Raw genomic sequence first — 21,537 nt, forward strand, 5'->3', positions numbered from 1 at the left:
CAACATAAATCATAAATTAAAAGAGGAAATTACAATTCTTTGGATATGAGGTCAGTCCGACTCTTTCCACTACAAGAACCAGGAATGTGGAGTGTTATTCTCAATAATATCACTGAGTTGGGGAATAAGATATGGGACTAGAGTCAGTTAAACAGCCCAAAGTTTCTGGATTTTAGAAATTGAACTATGTTTCTTGATTAAGAGATTGCCTAGTGACAGCTATTACTTGGTGAATTTGCAGATTTGCAAAAAAGTTGATAGTGCAAGCATTTACCACTTTTTCATTATTGTTTATGAAGGGACAGGTGTTGGAGTTCCTCATGTGTCAGATTTGGTGCTGTCACTTCTCATTTCATTTTTGATTTTACCAATCACTAATGAAGTTCATCATATCTTGAAAGAATTATAATCACTTGTGTATCTTCTCTTGAGAAATGTCTATTCAAATAATTTCAACAATTTTTAATTGAGTTATTTCTTTTCTTCTTCAGTTGAAAGAGTTGATTATATGGTACGTGAGGAAAGATTTTACCAAAAATATAATTTGAAAATCACCCCCTGTGATTCTGCTGGTTACAGTTTATCTGTAAAATTAAATCCTTATATCACAAAATACAGTAATACTGGTAAAGAAAAATGTATGTAAATTTTTCATTTAACTTTTTGTGAAAAAGATATTTTATTGCTATTGTTCTTTTTGCATTCTGTGAATAGGATAGTTTACCTTTTGTAATAACATGAAATGGAATATAAAATATGTTGCATAACATATGGTGATTCATAATAAAAAACAAGTCTATGGATAATCTTTTTAAAACATGCGAAAAAAGAGCACATAATATTGGAGGTATTTTCCACAAAGGTGTTATGTTCAGGAAGAAAGATAATATATTTTTTTTATCATCTTTATTGGAGTATAATTGGTTTACAATGGTGTGTTACTTTCTGCTCTATAACAAAGTGAATCAGCTATACATATAACCCCATATCTCCTCCCTCTTGCTTCTCCTTCCCACCCTCCCTAACCCACCCCTCTAGGTGGTCACAAAGCACTGAGCTGATGTCCCTGTGCTATGTGGCTGCTTCCCACAAGCTATATATTTTACATTTGGTAGTGTATATATGTCCATGCTACTCTCTCACTTTGTCTCAACTTACCATTCCCCCTCCCCCTGTCCTCAAGTACACAGTCTATGTCTGTGTCTTTATTTCTGTCCTGGCCTAGCTTCTTCAGAACCTTTTTTTTTTTTTTTTAGATTCAATATATATGTATTAGCATATGATATTTGTTTTTCTCTTTCTGACTTACTTCACTCTATATGACACACTCTAGGTCCATCCACCTCACTACAAATAACTCAATTTCATTTCTTTCTATGGCTGAGTAATATTCCATTGTATATATGTGCCACATCTTCTTTATCCATTCATCTGTCAGTGGACACTTAGGTTGCTTCCATGTCCTGGCTATTGTAAATAGACCTGCAATGAACATTGTGGTACATGACTCTTTTTTTTTTTTTTAATACCTTATTTATTTATTTATTTATTTATTTATTTATTTATTTATTTATTTATTTATTTATTTATGGCTGTGTTGGGTCTTTGTTTCTGTGTGAGGGCTTTCTCTAGTTGTGGCAAGCGGGGGCCACTCTTCATCGTGGTGCACAGGCCTCTCACTATCGCGGCCTCTCTTGTTGCAGAGCACAGCCTCCAGACGCGCAGGCTCAGTAATAGTGGCTCATGGGCCCAGTTGCTCCGCGGCATGTGAGATCTTCCAAGACCAGAGCTCGAACCCGTGTCCCCTGCATTGGCAGGCAGATTCTCAACCACTGCACCACCAGGGAAGCCCCCATGACTCTTTTTGAATTATGGTTTTCTCAGGGTGTATGCTCAGTAGTGGGATTGCTGGGTCGTATGGTAGTTCTATTTTTAGTTTTTTAAGGAACCTCCATACTGTTCTCCATAGTGGCTGTATCAATTTACATTCCCACCAACAGTGCAGGAGGGTTCTCTTTTCTCCACACCCTCGCCAGCATTTACTGTTTATAAATTTTTTGATGATGGCCATTCTGACTGGTGTGAGGTGATACCTCACTGTAGTTTTGATTTGCATTTCTCTAATGATTAGTGATGTTGAGCATCCTTTCATGTGTTTGTTGGCAAAAAAAGATAATATTTTAAAAAAGGAACTCTGTGAGGGACATTGCTTAAGGGTTTTTAAAAGTCCATGAACATATCAGGTGAGAGGTACAAATTATGTGTTGGGAAGGGCAGTGATACCTTTTCATGGGAGAATATTACATAAGATAAAAAGTATGAAAAATGAAAAATAAGGTTTGAAAAAAATGTGAAGATTTTGACTTAGGCTGCAGTTCCTGGCATGAAGCACAAATCATAGTGTGCATGGGAATTCTTTGCATTTCACATAGCACAGGTCACGGTGATGTGTAGAAGGAATGCCACTTCACTACAAACACAAAAACACAAATGAACAAACACATACAGGCAAACGTAAGTGACTAATGTCCTACACTCCTGCCATCAGACACGCATTCAGTCCTCCCTAAGGGAAAGAGTTAGTTGGAAGCAGGTGCAGCGCTTACCCTCAGGTAAACATTGGCATGAATCTTCTTCTGTGAGGACTCGGGTCCAATTCTGAAGCCCACGTGTGATTTCTGTCCTCTTCTCAGGTGGAGTTGCCAGGCGAGGCTGGCCGTCCGCTAACACAAGAACACCTTCGCGTGGTATGATGACTGGAGGTATGAGGGAGACACGAAAGAAGTGGGGCGGGGCCAGGGTGCTGAACCTGGCCATGGATCTCTCAGGGCCGTAGGCATTCCCCCACCCCAAGATGTGCTACTGGATATTAGGGTTTCCTCGGATGGGCCCAGTGACTGCAAGCGTGGATTAACTCTTCCTCTTAATGAGTGGCCTGGGGGCTGTGGATTCCCCAGGCTGTTGGAGTACTCCGGGGTCATTGGATCCTCTGCAGATCCACCCAGCCTCACAGTTGGATTCTGCAGCGTCCCAGCACATGCTCGGATGGATGATGACTCCCTCGTATGCATTCCTTGGAAAATCTGAACAAAATGAGTGAGAACGCTCTACCATCTCCTCTTCGAAACTGAGGTCCAGCACGTTGCCTCCCTTGGGGGTAGGGGACAGTTAGGAGTGAGGGCCAGCGTTCCCTTGCTGACACGTATGCAAACACCACTCAAGGCGCCAGCATTGGAGGGGATCCTGTCTGAGGGTCGACTATGTCTGCACAGTAGCTGGGTAGGCTATGATGCCAGGTCCTTGGTGAAAGGCCGGTGAGAGATTGCGAGATGACAGGCTCTCCTGCTGGTCATAGGAGTTGGAGTGTGTGCTGGTCTAGGCCCAGTGAGCTCGCGGCTTGGAGAGGTGTGTTTTGTCCAGGTTCCCGCTTTGGGCGTGGCACTTCGAGGGTGTATCCACTGTGCCCTGGCAGGCTTCCAGCTCCCCTCGCGTGGCAGAGGTCTTCCACTGGAAGTCTGTCTGTGGTCCTCGGGGACAGTGCCTTTGATCTCTGTGAGGTCCTCAGTAGTGTCACTGTGGCCATGGAGAAGTGCCAGGATGCATGGGCTGGGGTCGGCGTCATCAAAGCAGATATGCTTGTGGTCTGTCTTCCATGGTGTACAGTGTCCCCGTGTTCACATGATGTCTGTGGCTTCCAGTACGGTCGAGACGCCCTGCGGGCAGGAGGAGGGCACTTAGGACGATGCTGTCAAGCATTTGAGCATTTCCTCCGGGTTCAGGGCCACGAAACCTGCAGGCTGGGAGCTGGCCGAGACGTGGCTGGGAAGGTGGCCTAGTTTCTGCCGTGGGGTTGGAACCTGGGTAATGGTTGCTGAAGACCACCACTTCCCGTGGTGGGCATTCCCACTGGTCCACGGAAAGTGACTTGCCCTAGTTGGTGAGAAGTGGTACTTGGGCTGAAGTCCGTTAGCCCCTTGAGAGGTGTCGGGCTGCATCTTGCCTGTAGCCAGCTGTAGGTAGGAATCGGCCCCATCCATGGGAGGTTCCCTTGCTTCCAAAAGTGCTGGGAGTGGGCCCAATTGCACATCAGATGTGCTACTACCTGGCAGGGTCTCCAGGTCCAGGTAGATGTCACACCCACGGCCGGGAGGCAGGTCTCGTCGAGTCTTTGTGCGTTGGTCTGAAGACATGGCTGTGGGAGAGCAGGAGTCCATGGCCTATTTCAACAGCCCCGGGGGGTCAAAGTTCGCATGCGGCCTCTTGAGGCTGACAGGGGTTTTTCTCCATTCGGGGGGGCGGGGTCCAAAGCCAGGGTGCTGTGTATAAACAGTGCCTTTTACTGTTCAAGTTCTCTGCAGAGGGCCACAGGGACATAGAGAGACCAAGACGCGGATTCACAGGAACACACAGAAACCCACAAGAGCGTCCTCGTGTGCAGTCACAGTCACACACACGCACACGTGGGAATGCACACATACAACCTCACACACCCCGGGCAACGTATGTGCCTAACTTCCTGCAGTCGTGCTGTGAGACATACATTCAGTTCTTGGTAAGGGATAGAGGTCCTTGTGAACCAGGTTCAGGGCTCGAGCCCAGGCAAATGTTCACATGAATCGTGTTCTTTGAGGACCCTGGTCCAATTCTGAATCCTGCGTGATTTCTATCCACTTCTCAGGTGCAGTTGCTTGGCAAGGCTGGCCGTCAGCAAAGACAAGAGGACGTTTGCGTGTTCTGATGATTGGAGGTGCTGAGGAGAACTGGAAAAAGTGAGGTGGGCCCATGTTGCCTAGTGTGGACGTGGATAACTCAGGATGGTAGGCATTCAACTACCCCAAGATGTGCCATGGGATATTAGGTTTTCCTTAGATGGGCCCAATGGCTGCAAGATTGTATTGACTGTTGCTATTGCTGAGTGGCCTGAGGGCTATGGATTCCCAAGGCTTTTGGAGTACCCCGGGCTCATGGCTCCTCTGAACAGCACCACGGCCTGCCCGGTTGTGTTCGGCAGCGTCCGAGCATGTGCTTGGATCGATGTTGACACCCTTGTATGCATTCCTTGGAAAATCTGAACAAAATGAGTGAGAACGCTCTACCGTCTCCTCATAGAAACTGAGGTCCAGCACGTTTCCTCTCTCGGGAGTAGGGGACAGTTAGGAGTGAGAGCCAGCGTCCCCTGCTGACATGCAAGCAAACACCACTAAGGGCTCCAGCACTGGAGGGGCTCCTGTCTGAGGGTCGACTGTGTCTGCCGATAAGCTGGGTTGTCTATTAATCCCAGGTCCCTGCTGAAAGGCCGTTGAGGGAATGTGAGGGGGCAGGCTCTCCTCCTGGTCTTCAGTGTCAGAGTGTGTGCTGGTGTAGGCCCAGTGAGCATGCAGCTTGGAGAGGTATGTTTTGGCCAGTATCGTGCTTTGTGCATGCCACTTGTAGGGTTGATTCTGGAAGCCAAAATGAGCAAGCTTCCCTGGTTGGAGCCTGGAGCCTCAGGCCAGGCCTGTGGCCCTCCCTGTTGTTACGTTTGGCGCAGAGAGGTTCTTGAGTGCCCGCTGGCGCTGAAGCAATGGGTGGGTGTGGGCTGGGGTTGGGCGTCGGTGGAAGGGGGCTGATGGATCAGGCCTCGGTGGTGCCCATGTCAGCTCCTCTACTGCAGCACCCGGCACAGTGTTGGTGTTAAGTGTGTCATCAGGGAATGGGGTTAGGACCGAGTGCTGCATTTAAGCCTGCATGGTGGCTGGTGGCCTGGAGAGGAAGGCAAGGCATCATGAAGACAGGTCCTGTGTGGTGTCGTGGGATGGCCTGTCATCACTGGGTTGCAGGTGTTGGCCTCGGATTCCCAAGGAGGTGTCCTGTTCGTGATGGGCTTACACCAGCTGCCTATGAAGGGGATGGCTTTGGGAGTTCATAAGGATGCGGTGAGGTAGGTAACCTGTGTAGAGTTGCGATTCCATTGCCAGAAGAATGACTCAAAAAGGGTGTCTTGCGGGACCTAGAGAAGATGGACATGCTGAGGCATCTGTGCCGGCCTCCTTGGAGGTAGGTGAGTTATGCGAACATCCCTATTGGCTGCTTTCTTCCCTTGTTTGGGAATGTGCAAAGCGAAAGTGTTTCTCCCGGGGGGGGGGGGGGCATGACACCGCCAGCGAGTTTGGCATGCAGGCCGTTCGAACAGCCTGAGGTTTATCTGCAGCAGTCAATGGGCGGGGCAGAGACGGGGGCACTGTTGCGATGCCAGGTGTGCTGTCGTGGACAGCCACTGTGCCCTTTCAAGCTTCCAGGTCCCCTCGTGTGGCAGAGGTCTTCCGTTGAAAGTCTGTCTGTGGTCCTCAGCAACAGTGCATTTGATCGCTGTGATTTCCTTGGTACTGTCACTGTGGCAATGGAGAATTGCCAGGATGCATGGGGTGGTGTGGGCATCATCAAAGCAGACAGGCTTGCGGTCTGTCTTCCCTGGTGTTCAGTGTCCCCGTGTTCGCATGATGTCTGTGGCTTCCAATAGGGTCGAGTCGCCCTGCATGCAGGAGGAGGGCACTTAGGAAGAGGCTGTGTATCGTTTGAGCGTTTTCTCAGTGGTCAGGGCCACGAACCCTGCCCGTTGGAAACTTGCCGAAACGTGGGCGAGGAGGTGGCGTAATTTCTGCTCTGTTGTTCCAACCTGTGTCATGGTTGCTGAAGCCCAACACTTCCCATTGTGGGTATTCCCACGGGGTCACAGAAAGTGATTTGGTCTAGTTGGTGAGAAGACGCACTTGGTCCGCAGTTCTGTAGACCCTTGAGAAGTGCCGGGCTGCATCTTGCCTGTAGGCAACTGCAGGTCACTGTCAGCCCGCCCATGGGAGGTTCCCTTGCTTCCGGGAGTGCTGGGAGTGACCCCAAGGGCACATCAGATGTGCTGGTAGGTGGTAGGGTCTCCAGGTCCACATTGATGTGACAGCCACGGCCGGGAAGCAGGTCTCGTCCAGTCTTTGTGCTTTGGTCAGAAGGCGTGGCTGTGAGAGAGCGGGAGTCTGTGGACAATTTCAACAGTCCCTGTGGGTCAAAGTTCGCATGTGGCCTCTTGAAGCTGACAGGGGTCTTTCTCCTTTCAGTTGGGGGTCCAACCAGGATGGTGTGTATAAACTATGGCGTTTACTGTTGGAGGCGTCTGCAGAGGGCCACAGGGACACCCAGAGACCAAGACGCGTATTCAGCGGCACACACCGGAACCCACGAGTGCATCTTCGTGCTCAGTCACAGTCACACACGCCCACACGCGTGAATACACACATACAGCGTCTCACACACCGGCCAACATGCATGCCTAACTTCCTCCAGTCGTGCTGTGAGACACGCAATCCGTTTTCGGTAAGGGATAGTGGTACTTGGGAAGCAGTTTCCGGGCTCACACGCAGGTAAGTTTTCACAAGAATCATGTTCTCTGAGGACTGTGGTGCAATTCAGAAGCCTGCATGATTTCTGTCCACTTCTCAGGTGCAGTTGCAGGGTAAGGCTGGCCGTTGGCAAAGACAGGAAGACCTTCGTGCTGTCTGATGACTGGAAGTGCTAAGGGGAACTGGAAAAAGTGGAGCAGGCGCACGTTGCTGAACGTGGCTGGGGATAACTCAGGACAGTAGCATTCACCCATACTAAGATATGCCATTGGATATTAGGTTTTCCTCAGATGGGTCCAATGGCTGCAAGAGTGGATTGGTTGTTGGTCTTGCTGAGAGGCCTGAGGACTGTGGATTCCCCAGGCTGTTGGAGTACTTCCAGGTCATGGCTCCTCTACAGAGCACCACAGCCTTCCCTTTTGTGTTCTGCAGCATCCCAGCATGTGCTTGGATCGATGATGACACCCTTGTATGCATTCCTTGGAAAATCTGAACAAAATGAGTGAGAAAGCTCTACGGTCTCCTCATCGAAACTGAGGTCCAGCACGTTTCCTCTCGGGGGTACGGGACAGTTAGGAGAGAGGGCCAACATCCCCTGCTGACATGCATGCAAACACCACTAAGGGCTCTAGCATTGGAGGGGCTCCTGTCTCAGGGTCGACCGTGTCTGCCCATAAGCTGGGTCATCTATGAATCCGCGGTCCCTGCTAAAAGGCCGTGAGGGAATGCAAGGGGGCAGGCTCTCCTGCTAGTGTTCAGAGTCGGAGTGTGTGCTGGTGTGTGCCCAGTGAGCTTTCAGCTTGGAGAAGTGTGTTTTGACCAGGATCACGCTTTGTGCATGCCGCTTCGGTGGTTGATTTTGGAAGCCAAAATGAGCAAGTTTCCCTGGTTGGAGCCTGGAGCCTCAGGCCAGGCCTGTGGCCCTCCCTGTTGTTGTGTTTGGTGCGGTGAAGTTCTTGAGTGCCCGGTGGGGCTGGAGCAGTGGGCGGGGGTGGGATGGAGTTTGGTGATGGCGGAAGGGGGCTGATGGATTAGGCCTCGCTGCTGCCCCTGAAGCTGCCAGCACACTGTTGGCGCTAAGTGGATCATCGTGGAGTGGGGTGAGGATCGAGTGCTGCATTTAAGCCTGCGTAGTGGCTGCTGCCCTGGAGAGAAAGGTAAGGTATCATGAGGACAGGTCCTGTGTGATGTCGTGGGATGGGCTGTCATCATTGGGTTGCAGGCGCTGGCCTCGGCTTCCCAAGGATGTGTCTTGTTCGTGATGGCCTGGCATCAGCTGCCTATGGTGGGGATGTCTTTGGCAGTTCATGAGGATGCAGTGAGGTAGGTTACCTGTGAAGAGTTGCAATCCCGTTTCCAGAGGAGTGACTCCCCACGGGTGTCTTGCGGGACATAGAGAAGATGGACATGCTGAGGCATCTGTGCCGGCCTTCTTGGGGGTAGGTGAGTTATGCAAACAAGCCCTTTGGTCGCTCTTTTCCCACTTTTGGGAATGTGCAAAGCGATAGTGTTTCTGCCGTAGGGGATGACGTGGCCGGCCCGTGTGGCATGCAGGCCTTTCGAATAGCCAGAGCTTTATCCAGAGCAGTTCGTTGGCGGTGCAGAGAAGGGGGCACTGTTGCCATCCTTGGTGCGCTGCCAAGGCCAGCCACTCTTCCTTTTCAGGCTTCCAAGTGTCCTCACATGGCAGAGGTCTTCCGTTGCAAGTCTGTCTGTGGACCTCGGGGACCATGCCTTTGATCACTCTGAGTTCCTCAGTGGTGTCACTGTGGCAGTGGAGAATTTCCAGGATGCATCAGGTGGGATCAGCATCTTCAAAGCAGACAGGCTTGCGGTCTGTCTTCCCTGGTGTTCCTTGTTCCCGTGTTCGGAAGGTGTCTGTGGCTTCCAGTAGGGACGCGTCGCCCTGCTGGCTGGAGTAGGGCACGTTGGGCGAGGCTGTTGAGTGTTTGAATGTTTCCTTAGGGGTCAGGGCCGCTAACCTTGCAGGATGGGAACTGCCTGAGACATAGCCGGGAAGGTTGCCTAGTTTCCGCTGTGGGGCTCCAACATGGTTCATGGCTGCTGAAGCCCATTGCTTCCTGTGGTGGGCATTCCCACGGGTCAAAGGAAAGTGATTAGGCCTAGTTGGCAAGAAGTTGCACTTTGTTCGATGTTCTTTAGCCCCTTGAGTGGTTTCAGGCTGCATCTTGCCAGTAGAATGCTGTAGGTCGGTGTCGGGTCACCCATGGGAGTTCCCTTGCTTCCGAAAGTGCTGGGAGTGACCCCAAGTGCACATCAGATGTGCTGGTAGCTGGCAGGTTCTCGAGTTGCACGTAGATGTCACACCCACGGCCGGGAGGCAGGTCTCGTCCAGTCTTTGTGCTCTGGTCAGAAGGGGTGGCTGTGGGAGAGCGGGAGTCCGTGGAGCATTTCAACAGCCCCTGGGGGTTAAAGTTTGCATGCGGCCTCTGGAAGCTGACAGGGGGCTTTCTCCTTTCAGTTGGGGGTCTAGACAGGGTGTTGTGTATAAACTAAGGCGTTTACTGTTGGACGCCTCTTCACAGGGCTACAGGGACACACAGAGACCAAGACGCGTAGTCAGCGGCACAGAGAGAAACCCACAAGAGCATCTGCGTGCGCAGTCACAGTCACACGCGCCCACACGCGTGAACACAGAAATACAGCCTCTCAAACACCGGCCAATATATGTGCCTAACTTCCTGCAGTCGTACTATCAGTCCTGCAGTCAATTCTCGGTAATGTATAGAGGTCCTTGGGAAGCAGTTTCAGAGCTGAAGCCCAGGTAAATGTTTGTATGGATCATGTCCTCTGAGGACACCATTCCACTTCCCAGGTGCAGGTGCTGGACAAGCCTCGCCGTCGGCAAAAACAAGAAGATCTTCGTGTGCTCTGATGACTGGAGGTGCTAAGAAGAAGTGGAAAAAGTGAGGCGGGGCCATGTTCCTGAGCATGGTCGTGGATAACTCAGGACGGTAGGTATTCAACCACCCCAAGATGTGCCATTAGATATTAGGTTTTCCTGAGATGGGCCCAATGGCTGCAAGAGTGGCTTGATTGTTCGTCTTGTTGAGTGGCCTGAGGGCTGTGGATTCTCCAGGCTTTTGGGGTACCCCGGGCTCATGGCTCCCCTGGAGAGCCCCGCGCACTGCCCGGTTGTGTTCTGCAGCATCCCAACATGTGCTTGGATCGATGATGACACCCTTGTATGCATTCCTTGGAAACTCTGAAGAAAATGGATGAGAACACTCTATCATCTCCTTATCGAAACTGAGGTTCAGCACGTTTCCTCTCTCGGGTGTAGGGGACTTTTAGGAGTGAAGGCCAGTGTCCCCTGCCGACATGCACACAAACACCACCAAGGACCCCAGTATTGGAGGGGCTCCTGTCTGAGGGTCGACCGTGTCTGCACATAAGGTGGCTTATCTGTGTATCCCGGGTCCCTGCTGAAAGGCGGTTGAAGGAATGCAAGGGGGCAGGCTCTCTTGCTGGTCTTAAGTGTCCGGTTGTGTGCAGGTCTAGGCCCAGTGTGCTTGCAGTTCGATAGGTGTGTTTTGGCCAGGATCACGCTTCGTGCATGCCATTTCGTGTGTTTATTTTGGAAACCAAAATGAGCAAGCGTCCCTGGTTGGTGCCTGGAGCCTGAGGCCAGGCCTGTGGCCCTCCCTGTTCTTGCGTTTTGCACAGTCAGGTTTTTGAGTTCCTAGTGAGGCTGAACAAGTGGGCGGGGTTGAGCTCGGGTTGTGCGTCGGTGGAAAGGGGCTGATGGATTAGGGCACACTGCTCCCCTAATCTGCTCCTCTACTTTAACACCCAGCGCAGTGTTGGTGCCAAGTGGGGCATCGTGGAGTGGGGTGAGTTTCGAGTGCTGCATTGAAACCTGCGTGGTCGCTGATGGCCTGGACAGGAAGGTAAGGGATGATGAGGACAGGTCCTTTGTGAGGTCGTGGAATAGGCTGTCAGAATTGGGTTGCAGGTGCTGGCCTCGGCTTCCCAAGGATGAGTCATGTTCGTGATGGGCTGGCATCAGCTGCCTATGGAGGGGGTGTCTTTGGCAGTTCAAGTGCATGAGGTGAGGTAGGTAACCTGTGTAGAGCTGTGATCCCATTGCCAGGGGAATGACACCGAAACGGTGTCTTGCGGGACGTAGAGAAGATTGACATTGTGAGGCGTCTGTGCCGGGCTCCTTGGAGGTAGGTGAGTTACGTGAACATCCCTATTGGCTGCTTTCTTCCCTTGTTTGGGAATGTGCAAAGCGAAAGTGTTTCTCCCGGGGAGGCATGACACCGCCAGGCAGTTTGGCATGCAGGCCGTTCGAGCAGCCTGAGGTTTATCTGCAGCTGTCCATGGGCGGGGCAGAGATGGGGGCACTGTTGCGATGCCAGGTGTGCTGTCATGGACAGCCACTGTGCCCTTTCAAGCTTCCATGTCCCCTCGTGTGGCAGAGGTCTTCCATTGAAAGTCTGTCTGTGGTCCTCAGGAACAGTGCATTTGATCGCTGTGAGTTCCTCGGTAGTGTCGCTGTGGCAGTGGAGAATTGCCAGGATGCATGGGGTGGTGTGGACATCATCAAAGCCGACAGGCTTGTAGTCTGTCTTCCCTGGTGTTCAGTGTCCCCATGTTCGCATGATGTCTGTGGCTTCCAATAGGGTCGAGTCGCCCTGCATGCAGGAGGAGGGCACTTAGGAAGGGGCTGTGTATCGTTTGAGCATTTTCTCAGTGGTCAGGCCCACGTTCACTGCCAGTGGGAAACTTGCCGATACGTGGGTGAGGAGGTGGCCTAAATTCTGCTCTGGTGTTCCAACCTGTGTCATGGTTGCTGAAGTCCAACACTTCCCATTGTGGGCATTCCCACGGGGTCACGGAAGGTGATTTGGTCTAGTTGGTGAGAAGACGCACTTGGTCTGCAGTTCCTTAGCCCCTTGAGAAGTGCCGGGCTGCATCTTGCCTGTAGGCAACTGCAGGTCGCTGTCAGCCCGCCCATGGGAGGTTCCCTTGCTTCAGGGAGTGCTGGGAGTGACCCCAAGGGTACATCAGATGTGCTGGTAGGTGGCAGGGTCTCCAGGTCCACATACATGTGACAGCCACGGCCGGGAGGCAGGTCTCGTCCAGTCTTCGTGCTTTGGTCAGAAGGCTTGGCTGTGAGAGAGCGGGAGTCTGTGGACTATTTCAACAGTCCCTGGGGTTCAAAGTTCGCATGTGGCCTCTTGAAGCTGACAGGGTCTTTCTCCTTTCAGTTGGGGGTCCAACCAGGATGGTGTGTATAAACTATGGCGTTTACTGTTGGAGGCGTCGGCAGAGGGCCACAGGGACAACCAGAGACCAAGACGCGTATTCAGCGGCACACACCGGAACCCACGAGTGCATCTTCGTGCGCAGTCACAGTCACACACGCCCACACGCGTGAATACACACATACAGCGTCTCACACACCGGCCAACATGCATGCCTAACTTCCTCCAGTCGTGCTGTGAGACACGCAATCAGTTTTCGGTAAGGGATAGTGGTACTTGGGAAGCAGGTTCCGGGCTCACACGCAGGTAAGTTTTCACAAGAATCATGTTCTCTGAGGACTCTGGTGCAATTCAGAAGCCTGCATGATTTCTGTCCACTTCTCAGGTGCAGTTGCAGGGTAAGGCTGGCCGTCGGCAAAGACAAGAAGACCTTCGTGTTGTCTGATGACTGGATGTGCTAAGGGGAACTGGAAAAAGTGGAGCAGGCGCACGTTGCTGAGCGTGGCTGGGGATAACTCAGGACAGTAGCATTCACCCATACTAAGATGTGCCTTTGGATATTAGGTTTTCCTCAGATGGGTCCAATGGCTGCAAGAGTGGATTGATTGTTGGTCTTGCTGAGTGGCCTGAGGACTGTGGATTCCCCAGGCTGTTGGAGTACTTCTGGCTCATGGCTCCTCTGCAGAGCCCCACGGCCTGCCCGTTTGTGTTCTGCAGCGTCCCAGCATGTGCTTGGATCGATAATGACACTCTTGTATGCATTCCTTGGAAACTCTGAAGAACATGGGTGAGAACACTCTACCGTATCCTTATCGAAACTGAGGTTCAGCACGTTTCCTCTCTCGGGTGTAGGGGACTGTTAGGAGTGAAGGCCAGTGTCCCCTGCCGACATGCACGCAAACACCACCAAGGACTCCAGTATTGGAGGGGCTCCTGACTGAGGGTCGACCGTGTCTGCCCATAAGCTGGGTCATCTATGAATCCGCGGTCCCTGCTAAAAGGCCGTGAGGGAATGCAAGGGGGCAGGCTCTCCTGCTAGTCTTCAGAGTCGGAGTGTGTGCTGGTGTGGGCCCAGTGAGCTTTCAGCTTGGAGAAGTGTGTTTTGACCAGGATCACGCTTTGTGCATGCCGCTTCGGTGGTTGATTTTGGAAGCCAAAATGAGCAAGCTTCCCTGGTTGGAGCCTGGAGCCTCAGGCCAGGCCTGTGGCCCTCTCTGTTGTCGTGTTTGGTGCGGTGAGGTTCTTGAGTGCCCGGTGGGGCTGGAGCAGTGGGCGGGGGTGGGATGGAGTTTGGTGATGGCGGAAGGGGGCTGATGGATTAGGACTCGCTGCTGCCCCTGAAGCTGCCAGCACACTGTTGGCGCTAAGTGGATCATCGTGGAGTGGGGTGAGGATCGAGTGCTGCATTTAAGCCTGCGTAGTGGCTGCTGCCCTGGAGAGAAAGGTAAGGTATCATGAGGACAGGTCCTGTGTGATGTCGTGGGATGGGCTGTCATCATTGAGTTGCAGGTGCTGGCCTCGGCTTCCCAAGGATGTGTCTTGTTCGTGATGGCCTGGCATCAGCTGCCTATGGTGGGGATGGCTTTGGCAGTTCATGAGGATGCAGTGAGGTAGGTTACCTGTGAAGAGTTGCAATCCCGTTTCCAGAGGAGTGACTCCCCACGGGTGTCTTGCGGGACATAGAGAAGATGGACATGCTGAGGCATCTGTGCCGGCCTTCTTGGGGGTAGGTGAGTTATGCAAACAAGCCCTTGGGTCGCTCTTTCCCACTTTTGGGAATGTGCAAAGCGATAGTGTTTCTGCCGGAGGGCATGACGCGGCCGGCCCGTATGGCATGCAGGCCGTTCGAATAGCCAGAGCTTTATCCAGAGTAGTCCGTTGGCGGGGCAGAGAAGGGGGCAGTGTTGCCATCCTTGGTGCGCTGCCAAGGCCAGCCACTCTTCCCTTTCAGGCTTCCAAGTGCCCTCACATGGCAGAGGTCTTCCGTTGCAAGTCTTTCTGTGGTCCTCGGGGACCATGCCTTTGATCACTCTGAGTTCCTCAGTGGTGTCACTGTGGCAGTGGAGAATTTCCAGGATGCATCAGGTGGGATCAGCATCTTCAAAGCAGACAGGCTTGCGGTCTGTCTTCCCTGGTGTTCAGTGTTCCGGTGTTCGGAAGATGTCTGTGGCTTCCAGTAGGGACGCGTCGCCCTGCTGGCTGGAGTAGGGCACGTTGGACGAGGCTGTTGAGCGTTTGAGCGGTTCCTTAGGGGTCAGGGCCGCGAACCTTGCAGAATGGGAGCTGCCTGAGACATGGCCGGGAAGGTGGCCTAGTTTCCGCTGTGGGGTTCCAACAAGGGTCATGGCTGCTGAAGCCCACTGCTTCCTGTGGTGGGCATTCCCACGGGTCAAAGGAAAGTGATTAGGCCTAGTTGGCAAGAAGTTGCACTTTGTTCGATGTTCTTTAGCCCATTGAGTGGTTTCAGGCTGCATCTTGCCAGTAGAATGCTGTAGGTCGGTGTCGGGTCACACATGGGAGTTCCCTTGCTTCCGAAAGTGCTGGGGGTGACCCCAAGTGCACATCAGATGTGCTGGTAGCTGGCAGGTTCTCGAGTTGCTCGTAGATGTCACACCCACGGCCGGGAGGCAGGTCTCGTCCAGTCTTTGTGCTCTGGTCAGAAGGCGTGGCTGTGGGAGAGCGGGAGTCCGTGGAGTATTTCAACAGCCCCTGGGGGTTAAAGTTTGCATGCGGCCTCTGGAAGCTGACAGGGGGCTTTCTCCTTTCAGTTGGGGGTCTAGACAGGGTGTTGTGTATAAACTATGGCGTTTACTGTTGGACGCCTCTTCACAGGGCTACAGGGACACACAGAGACCAAGACGCGTAGTCAGCGGCACAGAGAGAAACCCACAAGAGCATCTGCGTGCGCAGTCACAGTCACACGCGCCCACACGCGTGAACACAGAAATACAGCCTCTCAAACACCGGCCAATATATGTGCCTAACTTCCTGCAGTCGTACTATCAGTCCTGCAGTCAATTCTCGGTAATGTATAGAGGTCCTTGGGAAGCAGTTTCAGAGCTGAAGCCCAGGTAAATGTTTGTATGGGTCATGTCCTCTGAGGACACCATTCCACTTCCCAGGTGCAGGTGCTGGACAAGCCTCGCCGTCGGCAAAAACAAGAAGATCTTCGTGTGCTCTGATGACTGGAGGTGCTAAGAAGAAGTGGAAAAAGTGAGGCGGGGCCATGTTCCTGAGCATGGTCGTGGATAACTCAGGACGGTAGGTATTCAACCACCCCAAGATGTGCCATTAGATATTAGGTTTTCCTGAGATGGGCCCAATGGCTGCAAGAGTGGCTTGATTGTTCGTCTTGTTGAGTGGCCTGAGGGCTGTGGATTCTCCAGGCTTTTGGGGTACCCCGGGCTCATGGCTCCCCTGGAGAGCCCCGCGCACTGCCCGGTTGTGTTCTGCAGCATCCCAACATGTGCTTGGATCGATGATGACACCCTTGTATGCATTCCTTGGAAACTCTGAAGAAAATGGATGAGAACACTCTATCATCTCCTTATCGAAACTGAGGTTCAGCACGTTTCCTCTCTCGGGTGTAGGGGACTTTTAGGAGTGAAGGCCAGTGTCCCCTGCCGACATGCACACAAACACCACCAAGGACCCCAGTATTGGAGGGGCTCCTGTCTGAGGGTCGACCGTGTCTGCACATAAGGTGGCTTATCTGTGTATCCCGGGTCCCTGCTGAAAGGCGGTTGAAGGAATGCAAGGGGGCAGGCTCTCTTGCTGGTCTTAAGTGTCCGGTTGTGTGCAGGTCTAGGCCCAGTGTGCTTGCAGTTCGATAGGTGTGTTTTGGCCAGGATCACGCTTCGTGCATGCCATTTCGTGTGTTTATTTTGGAAACCAAAATGAGCAAGCGTCCCTGGTTGGTGCCTGGAGCCTGAGGCCAGGCCTGTGGCCCTCCCTGTTCTTGCGTTTTGCACAGTCAGGTTTTTGAGTTCCTAGTGAGGCTGAACAAGTGGGCGGGGTTGAGCTCGGGTTGTGCGTCGGTGGAAAGGGGCTGATGGATTAGGGCACACTGCTCCCCTAATCTGCTCCTCTACTTTAACACCCAGCGCAGTGTTGGTGCCAAGTGGGGCATCGTGGAGTGGGGTGAGTTTCGAGTGCTGCATTGAAACCTGCGTGGTCGCTGATGGCCTGGACAGGAAGGTAAGGGATGATGAGGACAGGTCCTTTGTGAGGTCGTGGAATAGGCTGTCAGAATTGGGTTGCAGGTGCTGGCCTCGGCTTCCCAAGGATGAGTCATGTTCGTGATGGGCTGGCATCAGCTGCCTATGGAGGGGGTGTCTTTGGCAGTTCAAGTGCATGAGGTGAGGTAGGTAACCTGTGTAGAGCTGTGATCCCATTGCCAGGGGAATGACACCGAAACGGTGTCTTGCGGGACGTAGAGAAGATTGACATTGTGAGGCGTCTGTGCCGGGCTCCTTGGAGGTAGGTGAGTTACGTGAACATCCCTATTGGCTGCTTTCTTCCCTTGTTTGGGAATGTGCAAAGCGAAAGTGTTTCTCCCGGGGAGGCATGACACCGCCAGGCAGTTTGGCATGCAGGCCGTTCGAGCAGCCTGAGGTTTATCTGCAGCTGTCCATGGGCGGGGCAGAGATGGGGGCACTGTTGCGATGCCAGGTGTGCTGTCATGGACAGCCACTGTGCCCTTTCAAGCTTCCATGTCCCCTCGTGTGGCAGAGGTCTTCCATTGAAAGTCTGTCTGTGGTCCTCAGGAACAGTGCATTTGATCGCTGTGAGTTCCTCGGTAGTGTCGCTGTGGCAGTGGAGAATTGCCAGGATGCATGGGGTGGTGTGGACATCATCAAAGCCGACAGGCTTGTAGTCTGTCTTCCCTGGTGTTCAGTGTCCCCATGTTCGCATGATGTCTGTGGCTTCCAATAGGGTCGAGTCGCCCTGCATGCAGGAGGAGGGCACTTAGGAAGGGGCTGTGTATCGTTTGAGCATTTTCTCAGTGGTCAGGCCCACGTTCACTGCCAGTGGGAAACTTGCCGATACGTGGGTGAGGAGGTGGCCTAAATTCTGCTCTGGTGTTCCAACCTGTGTCATGGTTGCTGAAGTCCAACACTTCCCATTGTGGGCATTCCCACGGGGTCACGGAAGGTGATTTGGTCTAGTTGGTGAGAAGACGCACTTGGTCTGCAGTTCCTTAGCCCCTTGAGAAGTGCCGGGCTGCATCTTGCCTGTAGGCAACTGCAGGTCGCTGTCAGCCCGCCCATGGGAGGTTCCCTTGCTTCAGGGAGTGCTGGGAGTGACCCCAAGGGTACATCAGATGTGCTGGTAGGTGGCAGGGTCTCCAGGTCCACATACATGTGACAGCCACGGCCGGGAGGCAGGTCTCGTCCAGTCTTCGTGCTTTGGTCAGAAGGCTTGGCTGTGAGAGAGCGGGAGTCTGTGGACTATTTCAACAGTCCCTGGGGTTCAAAGTTCGCATGTGGCCTCTTGAAGCTGACAGGGTCTTTCTCCTTTCAGTTGGGGGTCCAACCAGGATGGTGTGTATAAACTATGGCGTTTACTGTTGGAGGCGTCGGCAGAGGGCCACAGGGACAACCAGAGACCAAGACGCGTATTCAGCGGCACACACCGGAACCCACGAGTGCATCTTCGTGCGCAGTCACAGTCACACACGCCCACACGCGTGAATACACACATACAGCGTCTCACACACCGGCCAACATGCATGCCTAACTTCCTCCAGTCGTGCTGTGAGACACGCAATCAGTTTTCGGTAAGGGATAGTGGTACTTGGGAAGCAGGTTCCGGGCTCACACGCAGGTAAGTTTTCACAAGAATCATGTTCTCTGAGGACTCTGGTGCAATTCAGAAGCCTGCATGATTTCTGTCCACTTCTCAGGTGCAGTTGCAGGGTAAGGCTGGCCGTCGGCAAAGACAAGAAGACCTTCGTGTTGTCTGATGACTGGATGTGCTAAGGGGAACTGGAAAAAGTGGAGCAGGCGCACGTTGCTGAGCGTGGCTGGGGATAACTCAGGACAGTAGCATTCACCCATACTAAGATGTGCCTTTGGATATTAGGTTTTCCTCAGATGGGTCCAATGGCTGCAAGAGTGGATTGATTGTTGGTCTTGCTGAGTGGCCTGAGGACTGTGGATTCCCCAGGCTGTTGGAGTACATCTGGGTCATGGCTCCTCTGCAGAGCCCCACGGCCTGCCCGTTTGTGTTCTGCAGCGTCCCAGCATGTGCTTGGATCGATAATGACACTCTTGTATGCATTCCTTGGAAACTCTGAAGAACATGGGTGAGAACACTCTACCGTATCCTTATCGAAACTGAGGTTCAGCACGTTTCCTCTCTCGGGTGTAGGGGACTGTTAGGAGTGAAGGCCAGTGTCCCCTGCCGACATGCACGCAAACACCACCAAGGACTCCAGTATTGGAGGGGCTCCTGACTGAGGGTCGACCGTGTCTGCCCATAAGCTGGGTCATCTATGAATCCGCGGTCCCTGCTAAAAGGCCGTGAGGGAATGCAAGGGGGCAGGCTCTCCTGCTAGTGTTCAGAGTCGGAGTGTGTGCTGGTGTGGGCCCAGTGAGCTTTCAGCTTGGAGAAGTGTGTTTTGACCAGCATCACGCTTTGTGCATGCCGCTTCGGTGGTTGATTTTGGAAGCCAAAATGAGCAAGCTTCCCTGGTTGGAGCCTGGAGCCTCAGGCCAGGCCTGTGGCCCTCTCTGTTGTCGTGTTTGGTGCGGTGAGGTTCTTGAGTGCCCGGTGGGGCTGGAGCAGTGGGCGGGGGTGGGATGGAGTTTGGTGATGGTGGAAGGGGGCTGATGGATTAGGCCTCGCTGCTGCCCCTGAAGCTGCCAGCACACTGTTGGCGCTAAGTGGATCATCGTGGAGTGGAGTGAGGATCGAGTGCTGCATTTAAGCCTGCGTAGTGGCTGCTGCCCTGGAGAGAAAGGTAAGGTATGATGAGGACAGGTCCTGTGTGATGTCGTGGGATGGGCTGTCATCATTGGGTTGCAGGCGCTGGCCTCGGCTTCCCAAGGATGTGTCTTGTTCGTGATGGCCTGGCATCAGCTGCCTATGGTGGGGAAGGCTGTGGCAGTTCATGAGGATGCAGTGAGGTAGGTTACCTGTGAAGAGTTGCAATCCCGTTTCCAGAGGAGTGACTCCCCACGGGTGTCTTGCGGGACATAGAGAAGATGGACATGCTGAGGCATCTGTGCCGGCCTTCTTGGGGGTAGGTGAGTTATGCAAACAAGCCCTTGGGTCGCTCTTTTCCCACTTTTGGGAATGTGCAAAGCGATAGTGTTTCTGCCGGAGGGCATGACGCGGCCGGCCCGTATGGCATGCAGGCCGTTCGAATAGCCAGAGCTTTATCCAGAGCAGTCCGTTGGCGGGGCAGAGAAGGGGGCAGTGTTGCCATCCTTGGTTCGCTGCCAAAGCCAGCCACTCTTCCCTTTCAGGCTTCCAAGTGCCCTCACATGGCAGAGGTCTTCCGTTGCAAGTCTTTCTGTGGTCCTCGGGGACCATGCCTTTGATCACTCTGAGTTCCTCAGTGGTGTCACTGTGGCAGTGGAGAATTTCCAGGATGCATCAGGTGGGATCAGCATCTTCAAAGCAGACAGGCCTGCGGTCTGTCTTCCCTGGTGCTCAGTGTTCCCGTGTTCGGAAGATGTCTGTGTCTTCCAGTAGGGACGCGTCGGCCTGCTGGCTGGAGTAGGGCAGGTTGGACGAGGCTGTTGTGCGTTTGAGCGGTTCCTTAGGGGTCAGGGCCGCGAACCTTGCAGGATGGGAGCTGCCTGAGACATGGCCGGGAAGGTGGCCTAGTTTCCGCTGTGGGGTTCCAACATGGGTCATGGCTGCTGAAGCCCACTGCCTCCTGTGGTGGGCATTCCCACGGGTCAAAGGAAAGTGATTAGGCCTAGTTGGCAAGAAGTTGCACTTTGTTCGATGTTCTTTAGCCCCTTGAGTTGTTTCAGGCTGCATCTTGCCAGTAGAACGCTGTAGGTCGGTGTCGGGTCAACCATGGGCGTTCCCTTGCTTCCAAAATGTTGGGAGTGACCCCAAGTGCACATCAGATGTGCTGGTAGCTGGCAGGTTCTCGAGTTGCACGTAGATGTCACACCCACGGCCGGGAGGCAGGTCTCGTCCAGTCTTTGTGCTGTGGTCAGAAGGCGTGGCTGTGGGAGAGCGGGAGTCCGTGGAGTATTTCAATAGCCCCTGGGGGTTAAAGTTTGCATGCGGTCTCTGGAAGCTGACAGGGGGCTTTCTCCTTTCAGTTGTGGGTCTAGACAGGGTGTTGTGTATAAACTATGGCGTTTACTGTTGGACGCCTCTTTACAGTGCTACAGGGACACACAGAGACGAAGACGCATAGTCAGGGGCACACTGAGAAACCCACAAGAGCGTCTGCGTACTCAGTCACAGTCACACGCGTGAACACAGAAATACAGCCTCTCACACACCGGCCAATGTATGTGCCTAACTTCCTGCAGTCATACTATCAGACATGCAGTCAATTCTCGGTAACGGATAGAGGTCTTTGGGAAGCAGTTTCAGAGCTCAAGCCCAGGTAAATGTTTGTATGGATCATGTCCTTTGAGGACACCAGTCCACTTCCCAGGTGCAGTTGCTGGGCAAGCCTCGCCGTCGGCAAAAACAAGAAGATCTTCGTGTGCCCTAATGACTGGAGGTGCTAAGAAGAACTGGAAAAAGTGAGGCGGGGCCATGTTCCCGAGCATGGTCGGGGATAACTCAGGATGGTAGGTATTCAACCACCCCAGGATGTGCCACTAGATATTAGGTTTTCCTCAGATGGGCCCAATGGATGTAAGAGTGGCTTGATTGTTCGTCTTGTTGAGTGGCCTGAGGGCTGTGGATTCTCCAGGCTTTTGGGGTACCCTAGGCTCATGACTCCCCTGCAG

The 21,537-nt window shown here is 53.0% G+C and overlaps 7 non-coding genes across 7 annotated transcripts; all 7 read left to right on the forward strand.

Annotated features, from left to right (window-relative positions):
* Positions 1-3,043: 3,043 nt before the first annotated feature.
* Positions 3,044-3,136, forward strand: LOC137754611 (small nucleolar RNA SNORD116). The gene has a single exon (XR_011071899.1). It is a non-coding gene; the product is annotated as a small nucleolar RNA SNORD116 (small nucleolar RNA).
* A 1,892-nt stretch (positions 3,137-5,028) lies between these two features.
* On the forward strand, positions 5,029-5,121 carry LOC137754222 (small nucleolar RNA SNORD116). The gene has a single exon (XR_011071773.1). It is a non-coding gene; the product is annotated as a small nucleolar RNA SNORD116 (small nucleolar RNA).
* Positions 5,122-7,819: 2,698 nt separating this feature from the next.
* Positions 7,820-7,912, forward strand: LOC137754113 (small nucleolar RNA SNORD116). Its single transcript, XR_011071735.1, has one exon. It is a non-coding gene; the product is annotated as a small nucleolar RNA SNORD116 (small nucleolar RNA).
* A 2,644-nt stretch (positions 7,913-10,556) lies between these two features.
* On the forward strand, positions 10,557-10,649 carry LOC137750989 (small nucleolar RNA SNORD116). The gene has a single exon (XR_011070671.1). It is a non-coding gene; the product is annotated as a small nucleolar RNA SNORD116 (small nucleolar RNA).
* A 2,689-nt stretch (positions 10,650-13,338) lies between these two features.
* On the forward strand, positions 13,339-13,431 carry LOC137751439 (small nucleolar RNA SNORD116). The gene has a single exon (XR_011070797.1). It is a non-coding gene; the product is annotated as a small nucleolar RNA SNORD116 (small nucleolar RNA).
* A 2,645-nt stretch (positions 13,432-16,076) lies between these two features.
* Positions 16,077-16,169, forward strand: LOC137750994 (small nucleolar RNA SNORD116). Its single transcript, XR_011070672.1, has one exon. It is a non-coding gene; the product is annotated as a small nucleolar RNA SNORD116 (small nucleolar RNA).
* Positions 16,170-18,858: 2,689 nt separating this feature from the next.
* Positions 18,859-18,951, forward strand: LOC137751443 (small nucleolar RNA SNORD116). The gene has a single exon (XR_011070798.1). It is a non-coding gene; the product is annotated as a small nucleolar RNA SNORD116 (small nucleolar RNA).
* Positions 18,952-21,537: the final 2,586 nt, after the last annotated feature.

This window comes from Eschrichtius robustus, chromosome 1 (assembly GCF_028021215.1).
Source record: "Eschrichtius robustus isolate mEscRob2 chromosome 1, mEscRob2.pri, whole genome shotgun sequence".
NCBI lineage: Eukaryota > Metazoa > Chordata > Mammalia > Artiodactyla > Eschrichtiidae > Eschrichtius > Eschrichtius robustus.